The sequence below is a fragment of the Manacus candei genome, unplaced genomic scaffold, assembly GCF_025592945.1.
Source record: "Manacus candei isolate 608988 ecotype Guabito, Panama unplaced genomic scaffold, ASM2559294v1 h1tg000005l, whole genome shotgun sequence".
Taxonomy (NCBI): Eukaryota; Metazoa; Chordata; class Aves; order Passeriformes; family Pipridae; genus Manacus; species Manacus candei.
The window spans coordinates 12,173,194-12,193,157 of record NW_026138053.1 but is presented as its reverse complement, the minus strand read 5'-3'; the positions used below and the strand labels follow the sequence as shown (position 1 = coordinate 12,193,157).

At 43.2% G+C, this 19,964-nt stretch overlaps 1 long non-coding RNA gene across 1 annotated transcript; it reads right to left on the bottom strand.

Annotated features, from left to right (window-relative positions):
• Positions 1 to 3,063: 3,063 nt before the first annotated feature.
• Positions 3,064 to 18,728, bottom strand: LOC127480301 (uncharacterized). Its single transcript, XR_007907830.1, has 3 exons — positions 10,036 to 18,728; positions 5,390 to 5,491; positions 3,064 to 4,713 (listed from the first exon to the last, which is right to left on the bottom strand). It is a non-coding gene; the product is annotated as an uncharacterized LOC127480301 (long non-coding RNA).
• Between the last annotated feature and the right edge of the window lie 1,236 nt (positions 18,729 to 19,964).

Genomic DNA, 19,964 nt, shown 5'->3' with positions numbered 1-19,964 from the left:
GCTGTTTCATTTTGTCTGCAGCCGAAAATCAAATAACCTGAAATAAAGCCGTGATGGTGAGCCGCTGCCGTGCAAGCGAGTGCGCTTGGCCCTGAGAGCGGGGTGTGTGCTGCTGAGTCGCAGAGGGCGGTCAAGCCCCGCCTGGGGTTGAGGCCCAAATCCACCCTCCAGAGGTAATGGCTCCTGCAAAATAGCTGGGGGGACACCTCTGAAGGAGACAGTCTCCGTGAATTCACGACTGTTCCCTTGGATTTGCGAGCCCAGGGCCGTGCTCACTCTCTGGGTGCAGTGCGGCCCTACATGGCTCCCCATGTCCCCGCGAGGGACAGCCCACACCACCACAGTGCTGCTGCCACGGCTGGGGTCCGAGGGAGAGGAGACGAGTGTCTGTGTTGCTGCTTGCAACTGCTAAAATACAAGAGGGATAGGAAAAGCAGGTATTGAGTTACAGTTATCTTCAATTAAAAAAACGTTTATCTTTGAAAATGCGTATCTGTTACTGACAAGCTCTGAAAACCACCGCTCCAAGCCTGTCAGTAAAACCAAACGTTAAATGGAAAATATTTGCCAGGATTTAAAATTAGACCTACACATTACTTACAGATGTTTCAATGAAAAACACTTGAAACTCAACCACATAGAGTAATAAACCTCACAATGGTGTATTTTTTTTATCCTCCAAGTTAATTTTTATTATATAAGTAGCCATACGAAGAAGCCATTGCATACTGCTTAAATTAAATGTGGAGGAATGAAATCAGCAGTATCCCTTTACAGCATATGGTCCAGCAAATCAAATTATAAAGCTTTCCACATCTCATTAACTGCAATGAGTACAGTGAGATTTCTAATAAGTCACTTCTTTTTCATGTGAGAGGTGAGCAGTGACTTATAGTAACTATTCTCACAGGATGACCCTTGTGCTGAAATTAAGAACTAATCTAAAATGGGAAAGGTCATTTGGTCAAGTCTGATCATAACATTTCCTCGTTATTGTTTTAGTTGGCATTGAAGCACATGCTTTCCCAGTGCACCAGCTGAAAAATGCCTTTGATAATTTCACTGACAGCGAGTAACCCACACACTGCCATTTAATGAGTTTGGGCTGGATTAGCTGACAATAAAGAATACAGTATAAATGCTTTTATAGAATGAATTTTTCAGCGGGAAAATTTCATACAGGCGTACATAACTAATTTATTTGCATTTACCACTGAGATATCTGGCAAAAACTTCTAGTCCCCATTTAGACAGCAGGCTCACCAATCTCAGCCTCCCCTTGGAAGGAACCTGCTCCAGGCTCCCCACTCATGGCCCACCTGTAGCCATGGCTTCGGTTGCAGGGGGCATGCCAAGGAGAGAACCGCATTCAAACCCTCACTTCCTCCTCCGCACAGAAAATCAAATCATCATACAATTGCTCATCATGTGGCTTTGCTTTATGTGGATTCCTGATTTAGTGGCAGATCTGATTCAGGAACTGAAGCATTCCTGGCTCCCTGTCCCAGGCTCAAATCTCTAACCTGAATCCAATCTCTCTTCCGCCATCAGCCTGAAATTGTTTGCTAGAGGATATGTCGACCATAAAAATACAGCACAGTGCACAATGAGAGAAACATCTCAAGACAGTGGAAAAGAGAAAGCTCAGCCAGGCCAGCTGAAACACTTGGGAGGAAAATCAACAGGCTGTTTTTAGCAATTACAAAGTTGTTGGCTGATCTGATGTAGCTGGGCAGGAAATTCCATAGTTTTTGGAAACCATTGACAAAAATGTTCTGGCACTCCCATTCTCCATTTTGTACTTCAAGAAGAGTTAATGCACTGTGCCCAAGAAGTTCAGCATGCAAAGGAAAATGGGAGAAAGCTTTTCAAATAAATATGGAGATGCATTGTCTTCCACAGTAGAAGAAAAATACTGTGACTTACTTGAAACCTCTTGACATACCACTCTAATGACTGGGCAGCAGTGTGAATGTGATCATTCCTGCCAGAACGTTTCACTTGATTATTAACCTCACGGAAAATTCTGGAGGACTGTAAACCAGTCCTCAAAGGATGGATTTCTTATTTGGTCTAAAAACACTACCTTACTTTTGCGCAGCCACTACTGAGAAGTCTGAAACCTAGCTACTGTTTAGATTAATTTAATTCCCCCTTAATGTTCATTAAATACTGAGTTGTTGGTTTAGGGCATCTCAAGATGAGTTGTTAGAGCTAATTTTTGGAGAAAGTAGTATGTGAGTGCAAAACCCAGTGTGAAGGGGATGTTTTTGTCATTTGCTTAGAGCTATCTTAAGCATCTAGCATTGAATCAGTTCAGAAGCCCTGAGGTCCTCAGGCCCATGAGTGGGGACCAGCAGGCACCTGCACCTACCTCAGGCCTCAGGAAGAGGAGGACAAGGGCTCCAAGCACCTCCATCAGATGGCAGTCAGCCTTGGGCTTGCCGTGAGCAGAGGTGAAGCCTGGGATCAGTGGCAGCGAGGAGGAGGAGAGGGAGGATGGGCACCATGAGGCTGTCCAGTCCCACTGCCCCACAGCCACACTGTGGGGCACCAGCTCCACTGTCAGCCTGTGCTTCCCACATCCCCTCTGCAATAGTCATGCCTGCTCTCACCCTGCTTTCCAAAACTTTTGGTGCGTTAGGTGGTGGTTCTTTCAGTTGCATATGAAAATTCAGGGAGTTAAAAACACAAGTTGGAATGGTGACACTCAGACTGCAGAATGCTTAAAATAACAATTTTTTTTGGCAAACATGGACAACTCTCACATCTCACTAGAATTAACTTTTGACCTCCAGACCTCAGAGAGTCAGAGTTTCAAAAAATGCAGCTTTGCACAATGTGCACTGAATTACTGCAGTTCTCATGTGCATACAATTGGGTAATTATGTATGCAAAAGTTTAAATTAAGGCCAGAACAGACAATATACTTTAAAACAATCTGAGTTGTTTTGCTGCAGTGAGTTAAGCTAAATGCAACAAAGGATTTACCAAATAAAAGCTCTGCCTCTTCCTTTGTGCAATGACTACATTGTCCAAAGTACAGTCCTTCGGCACCCCAGTTATACACCACTGCCTTTAGCATCTGCTGAAGATCCACTGCAGGAGGACAGTGCATGATGGCACAGTTGCAGGGCCTTCAGTGAAAAAGGATCTCATTTAAGAAGGCATTTGCAACTCTCCACTGAATTCACCTGATGCTCTTGACTGTGCTTAGTTACTACATTTATCTAACCACATATTGACATTCTGGGTATATGGGAAAAAACTGGGAACAGCTAAAGTGATGATACACTTCAGCACAGCACCTAGCAGCTGTTCCAGAGGGACTAATTTCCAAAACATGGGGTGAGCCCTTACTAAACTTGTAATTCCTACTTTAAGAGCTGGTCTGCATGAAGGTTCAGGGTATATGATGCAGACATGAGGTCACCCTGCCAGGCTCATTAGAGCCACAATTAAGCAAAGCTATCACTTTCCAAACACCAAATGTGGGCAATTGCTATCAGCATTTCCATGCATGTTTTACTTTAAATAGTTGCTAGTTGCTCATCCTTCCCGTAGCTGAAAATTACCTCCATACCTAAATGCATACACTTGTTATGTGCCTGCATATATTTATTTTAAAATAGTTTATGCATATATAACACAGAGACACAAAAGTTCTCCAATGCTTGCTCCTGGAGGGGTAGTAACACAGAAATATTTAAGATGATTCAACAGTGGACGGCTCAGCAGATGTCTCCAGCATGGTGCAACACATTAACGTCTGCTGACTCATCATCCGAGTTAATTCGTGCCTGGCTCATGTTCCCGTCATCTCAGCAGCAATTTAGTACTTGGTGAATTTTCTCTCATCAGGAGTAAATGTTATCACAGACTTGTGATTATGTGCTATTTGAAACTGGTAGAGCTAAAGCCATGTGTGATAATAAAAGGTAATTGTTTACCTTTGAAGTTGATATCTGTGGCCTTCGCTGCACTCCGCAGGAAATTGGGCCAGTCCATGACTGCTTGGGCAGGCAGGCTGTGTCTGACACCCCTCTCCAGGGTGTGAAAACGAGGAGGGTGCACGTGCAAAAGCTGAAACAAGCTAGTGGCACTTTTATAGACTTATTTTCCCCTACTGAGCAAAGCTGAACACAATAAGGAATTCAGTAAAGGAGAGGTTCCTCTTCTATTTACTGCAATGACATCGCTGGCCGAAGTGGAGTAAGCGAATTTTCTGCCAGTGGAAGAATGAACAATGCAATACCATCTGCGTACCCACAAGCACACCTAGGCACAGATATAAGTGTCACAGACACAAGGGTAGGTAGGGGACTGTGTCAGCATGGGGGTGCCCAGTGGCTTGAGCCCAGCCCTCAGCCTGCAGCACTACCCTCCTCGCAGGGCCCAGCCACACTTGGTCTGCGAGCAACATCTGAACACCCAAGGCTGTGGTTTCCTATGTGTACAGCCACCACGTCCTGGGACACAGCACAGCCATCATCACCTCCTTGTCTGGGGCTGGAGGCACGTCAGCCAAGGGATATCTCACAGGAGACAGTATTTTGGGTGCTTCAAGGTGAATTTTTCCTTCAGTAGGCAGAAGCTGTGGTGCAATTTCATGTCATCCTTAGGAAGAAGCACCATTAGTGCCCAAACCTGGCTCTCCAGTGACTGGCCTGGCTGCAGGCAGACACAAACTGCATCTACCATGAATTCCCTGACCTAAGGAACAGAGAAAAGTGTAAATCAGAAATACCAGTTGAAGGGATTTAGTGTTTGTAACATACGCTATTAACATGCTGTTAGCTTTCACAACTCATTTTCAGGAGATTATAACTATTCCTAGCTGAAATGGCCAGGGAGATGAAGAGGTCTCAATATCTTTGCCTGCTTTTCCTTATTTCGTCTTATCCTCCCAAACAATCCACATTGGAATTCATAAACAAAGACATATGTACATTTGGAGCATGTTCAGATCAATTATCCCACGTAATTTTTTTTGGAACTGGGAAGAAGGTATATTGCCTAAACGCTAATGCCTATGGATCTTTAATATTAATGTGATGCTCAAGAGATAATTACTTCTCATGAACCGGAATAAGTCTGGCCAAAAAGGTTGAACACATCCAAAATTCAGCTGATTTCAGTGCAGCTAATTCTAGTTGAGCTTTTTTTCTCCGCTGCTGGACACACTGCCAGATGTAATAGAAATAAACCCCATTGAAACTGGCTGAGGATACGTATCATATTCTGATTGGTAACAGATTTGCAGATTATTGGACAGGGGAGGAGAATTTACTAAAAAACAAAAGTCAGTTAAAATACCATCATGGTTCAAGCATAACCCCTCCATGAAGTAAGAGTCTTTCTCAAGAGGAATCCTCAGATGGAAACATACCTTCTGCCCTGGCACAGGATCCCAGAAGGAAGCAAGAGGAAACCATTTACTGTAACCCTGCCCGTGGCTGAACACAAGAAAACTCTGGCGCCAGCAGGACTTCTGGAAAAAGAAGAAAAGATTAGGTTTGGATTGAACTAAAACCTAGGAGTGTCAGACCTGTGGTGGTATGCTTAGTGGGTAACCTATAGGGAAGAGCAAGGTTCAAAGCCAGAGTGGATAAAAGCTGCCTCCATCACTTTACAGAGGGAAAAGCACCTTGGTCTCTTGTGTCAAGGCATGGGAAAGGGACAGCCCTCATGTACCCGTCCTGCAAAGCAACACTGAGCCCAGCTGCCACAAGCATAGCAAGTTAATTCTGCAGCCCAGTGAACTGCTCCTCGCCATGGGACTGCCTTCCAGAAAGCTGCCCAAAACAGGGCTGGTGAGTGTGGAAAGCAGTTCCTGGGCAGCCCAGCTCTGCTCTGGCTCCTCCGTCCTGCTGCAGATGAGTCATATAGAGAGCCGGAAAGGAAATAAATGCAAACACATGGCAGTCAAAATGGCTTTCACAGAAAAGAAAACATTGGGCTGGAGCTGCTGTGCGTGTGCAGCACAGAGCTGGTCCTTGTGGGATGGGCACCTCTCAGCGTGCAGCTTTGTGAAGCCGTTTGCCATGGCACAGGCAGCTACCAATGTTTCCTGACTTGCTAAAGCTGTTTGCCAAGGTCAGGCTAAATATATAATTTCTTCAGAGTTGGGTTTTAAATGTTTAATTTCCATGGTTCTGTTTGACATAAAAAAAGCTAGAAGAGGGGAAAAAGGGGTGGTAGAGCAAAGGAAAAAAACAGCAACCCTGGATACAGCAGGTAACCAATCCCCACGATGGTAGCCAGTGCCCCACCAATGCCCCACCATCTCACTACTTCTAGTATTAAATGCAAATATACACTTAAACATACAGATTACACATTCAAATCTGGAAATATCATATATTTATCCCATTCCACTTTTATTTCACTTCCTCATAAAAGGACTGTTCAATGGTTTTTAATTGCACTATCATGTTCTCAGCTTTCCATAGCACATCCCTGCAAAGGAAGGCGGTAGGTGGCAGATAAACTGTTGTGTAGCAGATCCCTGCTACAGGACCCCTTTCCTTTGCTTTGGAAGAAGGCTTTCAGCTGGGCCTGGTCTTACTTCTCCTCAAGAACTACACCTGTTGCTGTTCTTGCTGAGCTTTCTGCTCTGACAGGAATGTAAAAGCACCTATGGAACATCCCCATTAATTTTTATTTTGGTGGTCTGACAACATCTTTTCAATAAATTAAGGGGAAAAGACAACTACATTTTCAAGAAAATTTCTCAAAATTTGATGAGATAATGGAAAAAAAAAATTACTCTCCTGGCAAATTTCCTCTACTCCTCCACCCAGAATGATGTGACTTTTTAGAAACCATGTGTCAGTACTGCAGCTTCCTAAAAAGTTTATCTCTAAGCAAGGTCAACATAATGATTTTTACCAGACACCCCTACCAACGCATCTGAACCTTGCCACGTGTTCTTGGGCATTGTTCCTTTTACCATCTGGGAAGACCTTTCCACAAAAAAAGATGATGCCCTGTTTTAATAACACAATGTGTCTCCAAAGTCAAAGAAAACATTCATCATTAAAGATGCTCACATAGCAGGGCCATGACTTTTTAAATGCCTAAGTCACAAAATAATTCAATCCACTAATACTAATACTTCAAAATTGAGAGGAATTCAGTACTTATTGTCAGAAATACTTTTCATATGTATATCATGGATATCAGCTTATTTTATCATCTTATTTTATGATGAATACACACATACATGTCAGGTGTGAAGGCATGAAGAGAACAGCCAGCCACAGTGTATTTTGTTAGCAGAAGGCAAGATGCTCCACTCAGCTTTTGCATAACTATCTAGCCATGATTTTAAGTATTCAATTCTACTTGTATGACTTCTTAAAATTCCCTGCAATATAATTATACTGATGGGAATGCAGAAAGATAATTGGTTTTAGAGAAAAGTTTCTCTTTTGTTTCACATTCATCTGGCTTCCATAAATAGAACAGGAGACCTTGAACAGCAGCAATGTGCATCCATGTGTCTCTAGCTATTTATTTACAAAGCTAGACCCTGACAAATGTAATTTGTTCAATAAAATTAAAAAGTATGCACAATGTTCATTTAGACAAAGAGGCTTGAAAAGGAACATCATCGGGAGTGTGTGTCATCACTGGAAGTGATCAGCTGATTCCTGAAGAATTGGCAGGTGCTCTTCTTTTGGAAACCAGCAGAGGTAGTCCTTAGGAGAGGGAAAAAGTGAGCTAGGAATCAGAGCAGTTCTTTATTCAGACAATAATTATACAAATTAGATCCATGAAAGCCAGAGAATGACTGTGCCTTGAACCCTGTCTGTGTGCATAGAACAATGGAGAAATTAATAATTAAATCTATTACATATGCTCACAGCACAAAAGATACTTCACTAGCTCAAACAATTCTGCATTTTCATTTGAATAAAGCTTTCACACATTTTTTCTCATTATATATGTATTATATTTTAAATTTAACAGCTTATTTTGTTGCCTTTATGTCTTGAATTAATAAGGCCACACTTTAATGCACTAATGTTGAATAGCATTAGAATACTTTACAGTCATTACTTGGGGAGGGGGAAAATCCCTAGTTTCCCAGTGGTGAAATCAATTTGCCCATAACTTCCTGTCTCTCATAACCTCTGCTAGCATAGCTTGAAACTTTGTGCTGCTTTTGGTACCAAAAGACTTGTTTATATGTTCTGGCTGTGGCTGGGGCAGGATCTGAAGGTAACACTATTCTGTTAAGTTTGCACAAACAGTTCAGGAACAGACTGAAATCTTTTCAGCCAGTTAAAGCAATTAGCAGCCAGATACACCAACCTAATGCTATTTCCTTTGTAAGAAATAATTTAGCCTCAGAAACACAGATGGCTCAGTGAGTTCTGACCCAGAATTATTTTCCTTTGGCCGGGCGGGGGACGCAGACACCCGGGGGGCTGGTGGGGGCGCAGAGGAGGGCGGGGGCTGGAGCACCAGCCGACTTCGCCCCTTCCCAGCTGGGAAAAAGGACCGGCTGCAGCATCTGAATGCCGAGGGTGGAGGGAAGAGGAGATGGGGGAGAGAAACCACTGAGAGACTTCAGATGTAAAAATTACTGAGAGTTCCTCCAAAGTCCTCTTCCTAGATGGAGGCCAACTCTGGGCCCTCACTGCCTGCAGCCCACGCAGGCCCTCCGACGGCTGCCAAGTCAAATAACGCTAATTGCATTACAGATTGCAAGCAGAATTCGCTGTTCTTTTCAGCTAAACCCAAGACTTTCTATTTTGTTTGGGGAATTCAAGAGGCGTGCATATTCCTACCACCAGCCGGGATATGGGGTTAGGAAAGGGGTGGCAATTGCTCACTCAGAGACCAGAAGCAGATCTGTAAACGTGAGAAACCAGAGGGGATAACTGAAGGAGCAGGCCAGAGACTGAGAGCTGTGGATACAGCCGCCTGGGAGGGGCTGGCTACCCCTCATACATGCTGGGCAGTGCAGCCCCATGGAGGTGGCTCAGCCCTGGCCCAGCATCAGGACTGGTGCTGCTGTGGCTCACCACAGGTGCCTGCAAACCTCCTGCTCCCCAACATGGGGCACCCACACCCATGCTCCCTGTCCCACTATGGGAGGCACCAAGGGGGGGGTCATCCTGTGGCAGACAGACACTGAGCCACAACACCTCCCAGCACACAGGGGAGTGATTTTGAGCATCACAGCATAACATTTCCCCCCATTCCCCCATACCTTTTGGAGTAAATCTAAAAATGTTTAAAACTTCTGTAGGAAAACCAGATGCCATATTTAACTTATAAACTTTACATCATCCTATTATTTCCCCCTATAATACAGAAACACACATATGTGTCCTGTGTCTTTTTGCTTAGTTGCACATGTCACATTCAAAATCTCTAACACTACCCAGTCTTGAAGTATTTTGCAATTATTAGGATGGCTCCCGTTGTCTGGCAGCTCCAAGGAGAAATGAACTCCAATTTTTGGAGCAAACAGAAATTCTGACAAACCCTCCCATCAGTCATTTAATATGGGAAGACTCTAGTCCTCTTGAAAACCTCTGCAGGATTGCTCACCCCACTCCATCAGCTGCAATGTAATACACATTTCGCACTGCAGCATCCCTTTCAGTGGCATTTCAGCTGAACAGAGATGTTAGACTGTCACGCTTATTTAAGCAGAAGGGTTATCACTGTTCCTTCATACAACACTATATAGCTCAAAGGTGCAATAAGAAGCCCAGAAATATGCCAAAAAGGTTTGTGAAAATAAACAACGTCAATTTTCTCCTTTAAGTATCATCATGACAAATTCACCAGGAGGCTGGAGAGATAAAATGCAGCACTTTAAATACCTAAACTAATCAATAGAGAGAGCCGAGCATGCAATCCATTTTCTGAGAAGGACAACCTTTTAAGGTTAATTTTTCATTCATATAAATACAATGCCAGGGTCATTATTTAACTTAAAGTAGCCCCTTCATTAAACTATAATAATTAGGCTCAATTTAGCACTAAAATTAGCCACCAAAAAAGCCACCTTACTGCAAATGAGGGCCAAGCCTGGGAAGGCAAAATGAGGGCCGTCCTGGGGGCGGCGGGAGCTGCCGCCGGTGCCCGCCGGGGCTGAGGGGCGGCCGCGGGGCTGAGGGGCGGCCTGGTCGCTCCTCGTGCGCCATCTCGTGGCGGCTCGGCCGCTCCGCAGGCGGTGCCGCCCCGGCCCCGGGCCCTCACGGCCCCGCCCGCCCCGCCGCGAAGTGCGCTCTGTGCAGGGCTAAAGCCGCTAAAGAAACGACCAACACTGGGCTGTTCGTTTCCTTAGCGCTTCGGTCTGCCCCCAGGAGCGAAGGATAGAGGGAAGGGTAGAAGGTAGCAGGGCAGGGCACGGGCGCGGGGCAGGAGCAGGGAGAGTGTCCCTGCCGAGTCCCCCAGCCCCGTGGCTGCCTCTCGCCAGTGGTCCGTACAATAACAGAATCTTCAAAGTTGGAAAAGACCTCTAAGATCATCCAACCAGTAGCCTAACACTGCCAGAGCCACCACTCAACCCTATCCTCAAGTGTCACATCTACACGTGCCACATAATATTTCCAGGGATGTTGATTCCATCACTTCAAAGCCTGACCAAGGCTGAACTCTCCAGTTAATGGTTTATCTGCCCCCAGATCCAGCTCGGAACACCATCCGATTGAAGACGAGGCCCTTTGGTGACAGAGTGATAAAAAGCACAAATGATCTTTCTGATTACCAGCCATGTCACTGCAACTGTGCAACTGCCACCTCCTAACAAGGGCAAGGGGACAGCGAGCAGCCCCCACACAGCCCCAGTGCTGGCAGCACCTGGTGTCCACAGCCTCCGCTTCCCATACCTGCCGAGATCCCACAGCAGCTCAGCATGGGCAGAGGTCCTGCCACTGCCCTGGCCTTGGGCAGCCAGCTCTAATTCCCTGTTTGCAGAGCGGGGTTTGAGCGGGCGAGGCCAGGGCCTTGTCTCACTCAAGACACCGTACTACAGGGCCCTCTGGCAGCAGAAGACTTCAGTCATTTGTTGGCCAGATCATTCCATATGTTAGTGCCAAGAAAAAAACTTCCGGTCTGACTTTGGGGAAGCCACTGGATCTTGCCATGCCTCAGTTGTCTCCTTTATAAACCAGAGCTGAGTACTTTTTTTAACTGTATAATAGCACTGTAAAAATTCAGTGCTGTTTCCATTCTCTCATCTCTGAATATCCCTCCTTTTGTAACGCATTATCTAATTTCTGTCCCCTAATGGACTCAACTGCTACTCCATCACCCTTCTGTGGTGGTGCATGACACCTTCAAATATTGCTAAGAGAAGAAAACAAAGTGTCTGTGACTAAAGAAAGAAGCTTTTTGCAAACCCTTCCCTCAAACATTGTCCACTCTGTCCTAAGTGACACTGGGGAGCACCACCTTCACCCTCTGCTGAGGTAGAGCACCCAAATGGGTACAGATACAACCATCCCCCCAGTCCTGGGACAGACATTGCTCTGGCAGCCACTGGCCCGCCACTCTGTCGGTGTTCATGCACAGTCAACTTCACAAGAAGGAAAAGGATTAGCAGCACTTCTGGTCAAAGCAAAGGAGATAGCACGAGTTCAAAATTACTTTCCCGCGGCCACACAGGAAATCTGCAGGGAGATGGAGGGTATGACCGGAGACTTGTGACCATGGCTCATGCTGGGCACAGCAAGGGGCCACCACATCAGCAGTGGTGGAAGGGCGCACGCACACGCTTCTGAGCTATGGAGTGAGCTTAATGCCTTTCCTTGGCATAACCCATCAGCAACGTGGTTGGCACTGGCCTAAAAGGTGAATTGAAAGTAAACTCTCTCTCAGCACTTACATTGGATTTCTTTGCTTTGGGCTTTGTTTCTCATAAGCAGAGCATTAATTAAATCTAGAAAATAAATTCTTATGTCTATTTATGTAAAAAATCTCCACCTTTTGAGGGTCTTTTGCCTTCCATAAGAGTCATCTGCAACATGCAGCCACAGAGGGTCTGTCGCCTGTGTCTGCTGAGAGTTGGTGGCAGCCAGTTCCAGGCAGGAACTGACTTCACTGGTTTCCTGAAGGTAAGTGTATTAGCACAGATCCCTGCCTGAGAAGATGGAGAAGTCAGGGCAAACACAGTAGACACATGACACCTACAACAAGGAGGCCAAAGGAGGTAGCAGAGCTGTGAGACTCTGCTGGGTTGGCAAGGATGGGATTGCTCGGAAGCGAGTGCAATGGTAGAGTGCTCCTGGTGAGCACCACAGATGTCACATGCCCTGGACATAAAGATTCTTCTATCCCCATAAAAAGGGGAAAACTTATTTTGAAGGTGAGGGGGAGGGGGGCAAAGAGATGTAGAAACAAACAGGTTCAAATAAAGTTTTATGAGGAGAGCTGGAGTGCACTCAGCCTGTAAAACAGCCCATGGTACTGTCAGGTCACCACTGGGCAAAGGTACCTCACAGTGGTGTATAATCAGGTTTTATGAGAGGGATACCACTGTCAACAAGTGATTGAATAGCTTTTTGCATGATGGACCTTGCCAGGGATCAGCAAAGGGAAAGACAGAGATGGCCATTTACCTTGACATGCTTCTTCCACACAAGCCAAACTAATTGCACACGTCAAAAGGAAAAGGCAATGCATGGCTTTCATCCGTTCCTGATAACGATCAGATAGGGCTCTTCCTGTCTTCTCCAGCAGCCTTTCCTCCAGCATAGCATGCAGAGGAGGAAGAAAATACAGCTTTGAAGGTCAGGTAATGGCCTAATTAAAGCAGAATTCCAACTCGAATGCTGTGGCCCTGCCCTTTTAAAGCACAGCACTGGGTCAGGCTGTCAGTTGTGGTTTAGTGCACTGGTGCTGTTAGCACACCCCTAGCAATATGCTCTTTGGCTTAACGTGGGTCATTTGACAAGGGGGTTTTTAAATAATTGCAGCAAGTGCAAAGAGATGTGTTAATTTTAAAGCAGTTATTGCCCTGTGAAGGTTGCCTGCCCCCAGCCCTGCTGGAGACGGGGACAGTGTTCAGAGGTCGTGAGAGCAGGTCTCCCCTACAAAACCCAAAGCACAGAGTGGGTGGTCAGGGATGGGGAGAACAGTACAATGGCCTTTGCAGCAATGTTCAGTCAGAGTTTAAATCTGTTACTTGCCCAGAGTCCCAAAAAAGCGTGCAGTGGTCCTGTGGGTACGGAAGGCCCTGGGAGCATCGCTCTCTAAAGCAGATGTGATGTTACAGCCCTGAGCTTGCACAGGCATGTATTTATGGCCCAATAGTATTTGTTTGGAGAGTAGGGGAAGGGAATACTCTTTTAGACAGCATTAGTGCATTGGAAGGGCACAGGTTCTCTTAGTTTTTAGTTATACACAGGCTTGAATGTATTGCAAAAAAATGAAGTTTTTTTGGCATAATCTCAGTCCAATATCCTCATGCTTTCATTTTGGATGACTAGTCCTTGTTAGGGCAGAGGAAGATGCTTGCTTTATTTTTCAAAATGAAGTAAAATAACCTTTTTTTACTCTGTTAAATATAATAGAGTTTGGGCAAGAGGGATGTTGGTTTGGGAACACAAGTGCACAAGTTCTAATACAATGCTTTCTGTGTCTCCTCAGTTCTTCCTACCAGCTGCATACATCACCACAAGGCTATCTGAAGCATTCACTAGACAGGACTCTCAAACACCACTATTCCCAATAGTTACAGATGTCCAAAAGGATCAGATCACTTTCTCTGATCTTATTCTCCTTGTTTTTTAAAGTGTTTAATATAGTGGACAAACAAAGAAGGTAATTGTGGCATTTCTCTTCTCCAATCACACAAAACCTCAGAAGCAAGAATCAGACTTTGGGGGAGAAAAGCAGGCACAATTGCTGCACTGTAATCCCCTAACGCTGCCAGCACATACAGCTGTTCCTGTTCCAACTCTTTTCCAAATGAGTCAAAGGAGTTAGTTTCAACTTTTAAAAAGTTGTTGTATGTTGCTTTATTTCCCACTTCGGGGGCTAGGATTCATTCTAGAGTCCCAGATAACATCATCTTGTTCCTTGATATGGGCAAAACCAACAAGTTTGAGGGACTCATAACTCATGACCAGTGCTGCAAATACAGAGCTCCCCTCATACCAGCGCCTGTTCTTTGATCCCTTACAGTGCCTGAAACATGTACAAAAATTAAATTCCATATTAAGTCATAAATTATTATTTTATTATACTAAAATGGTAGAAGGTAGCACACATTAGTGGTGAACATTAGTCATGCCAAGGTAGAAAGTCATATGGGAAGCAGATTAGCAAAGAGATGTAGGAGGAGCCTGTGCAGGGCTCAGGAGGTCTCACTTGAATTCCTAGCTCCTCCACAATATTCTTGCATAGCTGTAGGCAATTCACCTATACCAACACCCCTGCTATATTTGTAGGCACCATAGTCTTGGCTTAGGAATGTAATGAAAAGCCCAATCTTGCTGTTATCTCAGCATGGATCAGTATCAAAACATCTCAGCAGGCAGACCCCACCAGGTCAAGGCCTTGTTTCTCAAAACCATTCCTGTTTGCAGTAGCTGACAGCTAGCAGCAGCACCCTTGCTGGCAGAAATGGGAATCCAGTGAGCCACTCCCTCCCGGGCACAGGGTAACCCGAAGCACCAGCCAGCCCACACTGTAGCTGGGCGAGGCGTGGGCCTGCACACAGGCAGCAGCAGGGATCAGAAGATGCAGTTTCTCAGGACAGATAAATGCCACCAGTGTTTCAGAGCCTTACTTCTGACACAGGACAACAGTACCAGATTTTCTAATAAAAATACTAGAAAGGATAAAGGCACTGTGTTCAATACTATCCAGTAATAGTCAGGTATTATGGCAGCCACATGCCAATACTGCTTACCAACACAGGCTTCCTTTTGATCTGCAGCACTATTGGTTTATGTGCCAATAAAAATATTTATGTGTAATAATACTAACATAGCTCTTTCTCTAATTGACCTACAAAGAACAAGCATTTATACTGCTCCCAAAGAGGAAAAGAAAGCTCTTACCTGATGGAGAGACTTTTCTCTACTGGATAGATGATGATGACAACAGGTGCCCAGAGATGAGTAGAAAGGCGAGACGAGCAAGATGCAGCAATTCTCCTCTGGCATCTACGTTTGTCTACTTGCTTTGCACGTGCAGGGTGAAACATCTGTCTCTGATGAATAACTGTGGGGAAGTTACTTAAACTTCTCAGTTATACTCTGTGTCATCTGAGAGACTGGAAAATCATCATTCCTAAAACCAGACACCAATATTCCACAACTAACCTTTCTCCTGCCTTTTAATAGGCAAGTCTTCACCCAGCAGCCATTACCTGGATATTCTTCACAGAAATTCGAGACATGAACAAATACTGCTAATAAATCTCATTATTTGATGCATTTATAGAAAGCTGATGCATCAGCAGTTGAAGCCTAGAAAAGAATCTGCAGCAGCCTAAGAAACACTCCTAGCTGAAGGGATGTTCAGAGAGCAGAATTCTATCAATTTTGAAGTGATGTGGGTGAGGATGATTTGCCTCAGCTTTAGGCAGGGGGGAAATTTGGTTTTGTTTTAAATTTATATTGCTTAAACCTTGTTTCTCAAAAATCTGTTGCTGCCCTGTTTTTTGTGGCAGCAACATCACATGAAAACCAAATATTTATTCCTTGAGGGTTCCCTCTGCCCCCACCTGATTTGGGAAGAACAGCAGTATGGGGTTTTTTTTGATTTATATGGAAAGAGGAAACCACCCTGGGCTAAAAACTCTACAGTCAGCAGAAGCAGCACTTTGTCTTCAAAGACTTAGACACAAGGCTCCCAAATGATTAATGTTCCTAACTCACATTTTTCTTGCAGATGTGATTACAGAAGAGAATATGAAAAAGATTTTTAAAAAAGTTGTTAGAAATGTATATACATATTTTCATAAGAAGGAATGAAACAACAGAAAACAATTTTCTGGGTGTTTTTAAAAGAATAAAGTCAATAATTATAAACTCAGATGCCAAAATGTTGACTGATGTAATACCTTGGCACCAAAACTAAACATTCTGCTTTCCTAGAAAGTTACTGATATTTGCTCAACCTGAAAAAAAAACCAACCCCATGAACAATTTATTATGCAATTACATATTAACAAAAATATCTAAATTCAGGCTCCATATTTGACAAATTGACAAATACTGTCAAATAAATATCACAACAATTAGTTTGCATTGCTTTTAGCTATGGAATATCACATACTCTAAGAAACTTCAGAATATCCTGTATGGCTGTGATACCCAGGTCCCCATTTCCTAGTTTTCTGCAGTATCTTTGGAACTAGACAGTAAGATTTCCAGTCATCAATCATTATTTGAATTTGGATAAACAAACTGAGACTGGCATGGGGGACAGTCTACCAATGCAGCTACAGAGCTGCATTCTTTTGGATTTTGAACACATCTTTTTTATGCATATGAGAAAGGACAAGAAAGGGTTTAAATCACCATATATAAACTGAACATAAAATAATAAAACGAATTTGAACAACCATCTATGAACATCTATCATAAACCATGAACATCTTTGATAAACCATGAAGATACCAGGGTTTCTCCGTCCACTCTCAGTCACAAAGTACAAGACTGACTTGGGAAACACTGTTGTCAAAAGAGCAATAAGCTTTAGTATCAGGATCTTTCATTGCAGAAAGCTCTATTAAATTTGTTTCCAAGGTACCTGAACCAAGTACAGCCCCAACTGGACTGCTCAACAGATGCTGAGAGTCTGCTTCAGATACACAAAGAAGCTGGGTTTTGAAAGTGCATTCACACATCTGCCTGGGCATGCTTTACTCCCTCTGACTATGGACAGGGTTTTCAAACTTGTCTTCCAAAGCTGCCTTTGAATCTTTTTTGCCTTTTTTTCTCAGTATGATCAAGTGATGAGAACTATGACTCCATATGAGTGGACACACACACACACACACACATATATGTAAGAGGATATTCCTGGATGGGTGAGTTGGGGAGGAGGGGTATGGGACCAAAGATACACATGAGCTGACTGCAAAGCTTTAGTTAATAAAACTTGTTGATTGCAGCCTGATTCTCATCTTACCAGACACTTTTCCTGCACGAAGAGTTAAAAAAAAAAAAAATTCCCCACCCCGGCCAAGTTAAATATCCTTAAATATCCCTTACATGGGGTAAATGTATCCAAACTGTTGTATGTACTGTCACTGGCAAGCATAAGCTAATTCAGCACAATACATGAATGCTGCCTCTGATACACAGGACAGGGACCTCCGTTGCCACCAGGCTCTCAAAGGTGATCCTGAGTAAACACCAAGTTTGATAAACTCCATACTGGAGCGTGATCTCATGTCCTACAACAATACCTGCAAGATAAGACTTGTCCTTTGGAAGGCTTGTGAAGGAACGAAAACTAATACGCTATCTCACAGAGCCAGCTGAGAAAAAGGAGAGACTGAACACAGATGTCATACACTCATACACATTTTTCCATACACTTGAGGGAAAAAAAATACAAGGGCATGGACAAAGAATGTTTGCTGGGGTGGGGAGGGCACTGACGTGTTCCTGGTTTGCTCTTTTTAAAGGGAAAATTCATTGTTTGTCTTAAGAAGAAAACCAACCCAAAACCTGGTTGAAAAGTTTTGTGGAAAAACAATGTTTATAGCAATTTTTGCTAAAAGTAAAACTCAGATTTCCAATCATCTCTCCGAAGTAGCCTTTAGTATTAACAGATGTCTGGTTGGAATCTGCCTGAGCCAGTGAACTCATTCTGAATGGACACCATAAAAGTGTACAATTTTTGTTCCACATAATCTGAGCATAAGATGCTTCCTCCCAGACTTTATGGACTTGACTTCTATCATGCAACTATTATTTTATCTTCAAGAAGCAAAGACCTCAAATGCAGAGCAGACAAGCCTCCCAGTCAATGTAATTTGCTTTTCCAGATCTATAGCTTAGCTATAAGTAGTACAGGAGCAAAGTGCTGGAAGGAGGTACTTGGTCTGGGGTTATAAATAGGAGACATTTCATTTGTCGGTGTACAGGCCTTGCTTATAATAGCAGCACTCTTGGTGGCTGCAACTTTGAGTTCATTAATTCAGTCAAGAGAAGGCAATGAAGATCCAAAGCAGATAATTAGGCCAGAGACAGCCATCATAGCTGTTAATTTAAGCAATTACTGCAATCTATAGTGGTTTATATTTCTGCCTGCACTTTCCTCTGTGCTCTTTACATACCATCTTCACAGATATAAATACACTCTTTCCTACCACATCGACTGCTTTACATGTTTACCCATATATCCACTCACTGTTACATACTGCTGTGAGGCAGTTGTGACAAAGCCAGCCTGTAACTGCACAAGTCTCTAGCAGTTAAGCATTCCTTTTCCTCTTGCCAATTCTCCGAGTCACGCAACATTTTAAAAGTTATTAAATTCTAAATAAAGGAGATTAAGGATGCCAAATTCTATTCTGTGCTAAAAACGGCAATCAATATTTGTCAAGACAATAATAATGGTTTAGGGCCAGAAGACTGCTATTCTCTAGACTAGCTTTTTTCTTTTTTTGGTAAAGAGACAGTTCATAATATTTTCCAGTAACTGCTGCATCAAACTCAGAGTTCTGGTTGAGTTAGAGCATTTAAATTATCATACCAAATTAGGTATGTTTCTCTTTCAAAATAGAACAGTGTTTTTCCTTATTAATACTGAAATTATGTTTGAAAAAACACATGCATATACAGCAAGGCAGCAAACCATTCCTTAAAGCATCAGAGGAATGCGATACCTATATACTTGAACTATAACCACAATGCCCATAAATCACCATTTTAACCTATTTTGTTCTGAGATTTTTTTTTTAACAGGAAGATTATTCTCTGTGCAATTATTTTGACAGTCATATTAATTATAAGTTAATATCTGTGTGCAGCAAATCTGAGAGTGGATTCGGGATCAGCCTTGTAAACGTGCAGAGAATGTTTATCACAGTATTTTCCATTTTTATGAGGATGCAGTTGGTTATTATGACAAGGTGAAAGGTCTCAAAGCCTTCATTTTTAGGCCACAGGTGTTCTTTGTAGAGGTTTTTTTTAATAAAGAGTATTATTAGTCCTTTAAATTAGTTCTTATTGAAAGTTACCACATCTGTGTTATGTGGTAATGAAGCCAGGGAGGAGGTCATAGCAGGGGACTTGTGCTTGAAGAAAACATCTGGACATTGCTTTGACATTCACTAGCAACTTCTTTTATTTTATTAAGAAGTAAGGAAATTATACTGAAATCAACTGCAAGATGCAAACAATAAATAAAATGAAAATACAGGATCTGAAAAAAAATAATAATCTAGGTTGGAACTAAAATCTCCTTTCCCTTCTCTCACTCCCTTCCCATGAATTCCAACCAACAAGGTTAATTACCTGTGCAAATGGCAGCATCAGTTACAAAATGGTTCAAGTATTTAACACATACACTACAGTCACTCTGTCTTTCACGGGAGGAGCTACTGTCATTTTGAATAAAGCTTTTTCTTGTATGGCAACCTTTTTTGCCTGTCATTTTATTTACTACATCATTTCAGAGACAGGTACAGCAACCTTAGGAAGTCCTGTACCTTTATATAGGCATTTTTTTCCTTCACTTCCCCCCAGCTGATATAAGCAGAGAGACTTTGTTTCCTGTGCACAATTACATCTATCACTTCCACTCATGGTAGTATGGAAAAGTCTATTTTCAACGAAAGGGGGATTGAAAAGCCATCAAAAACATCAAATGGAAGTTGCCAAGTAACTGCATGATGGTTCTTAATCATCAAGGCTGATAACTAAATATTTAGGAACTACCACATTAAGAAACTCGGCCGGGTCAGATGACAGTTCAGCTCTGTGGCACACACAGCTAGGGATGTTTATAGGGCAGTGGTTACAGTA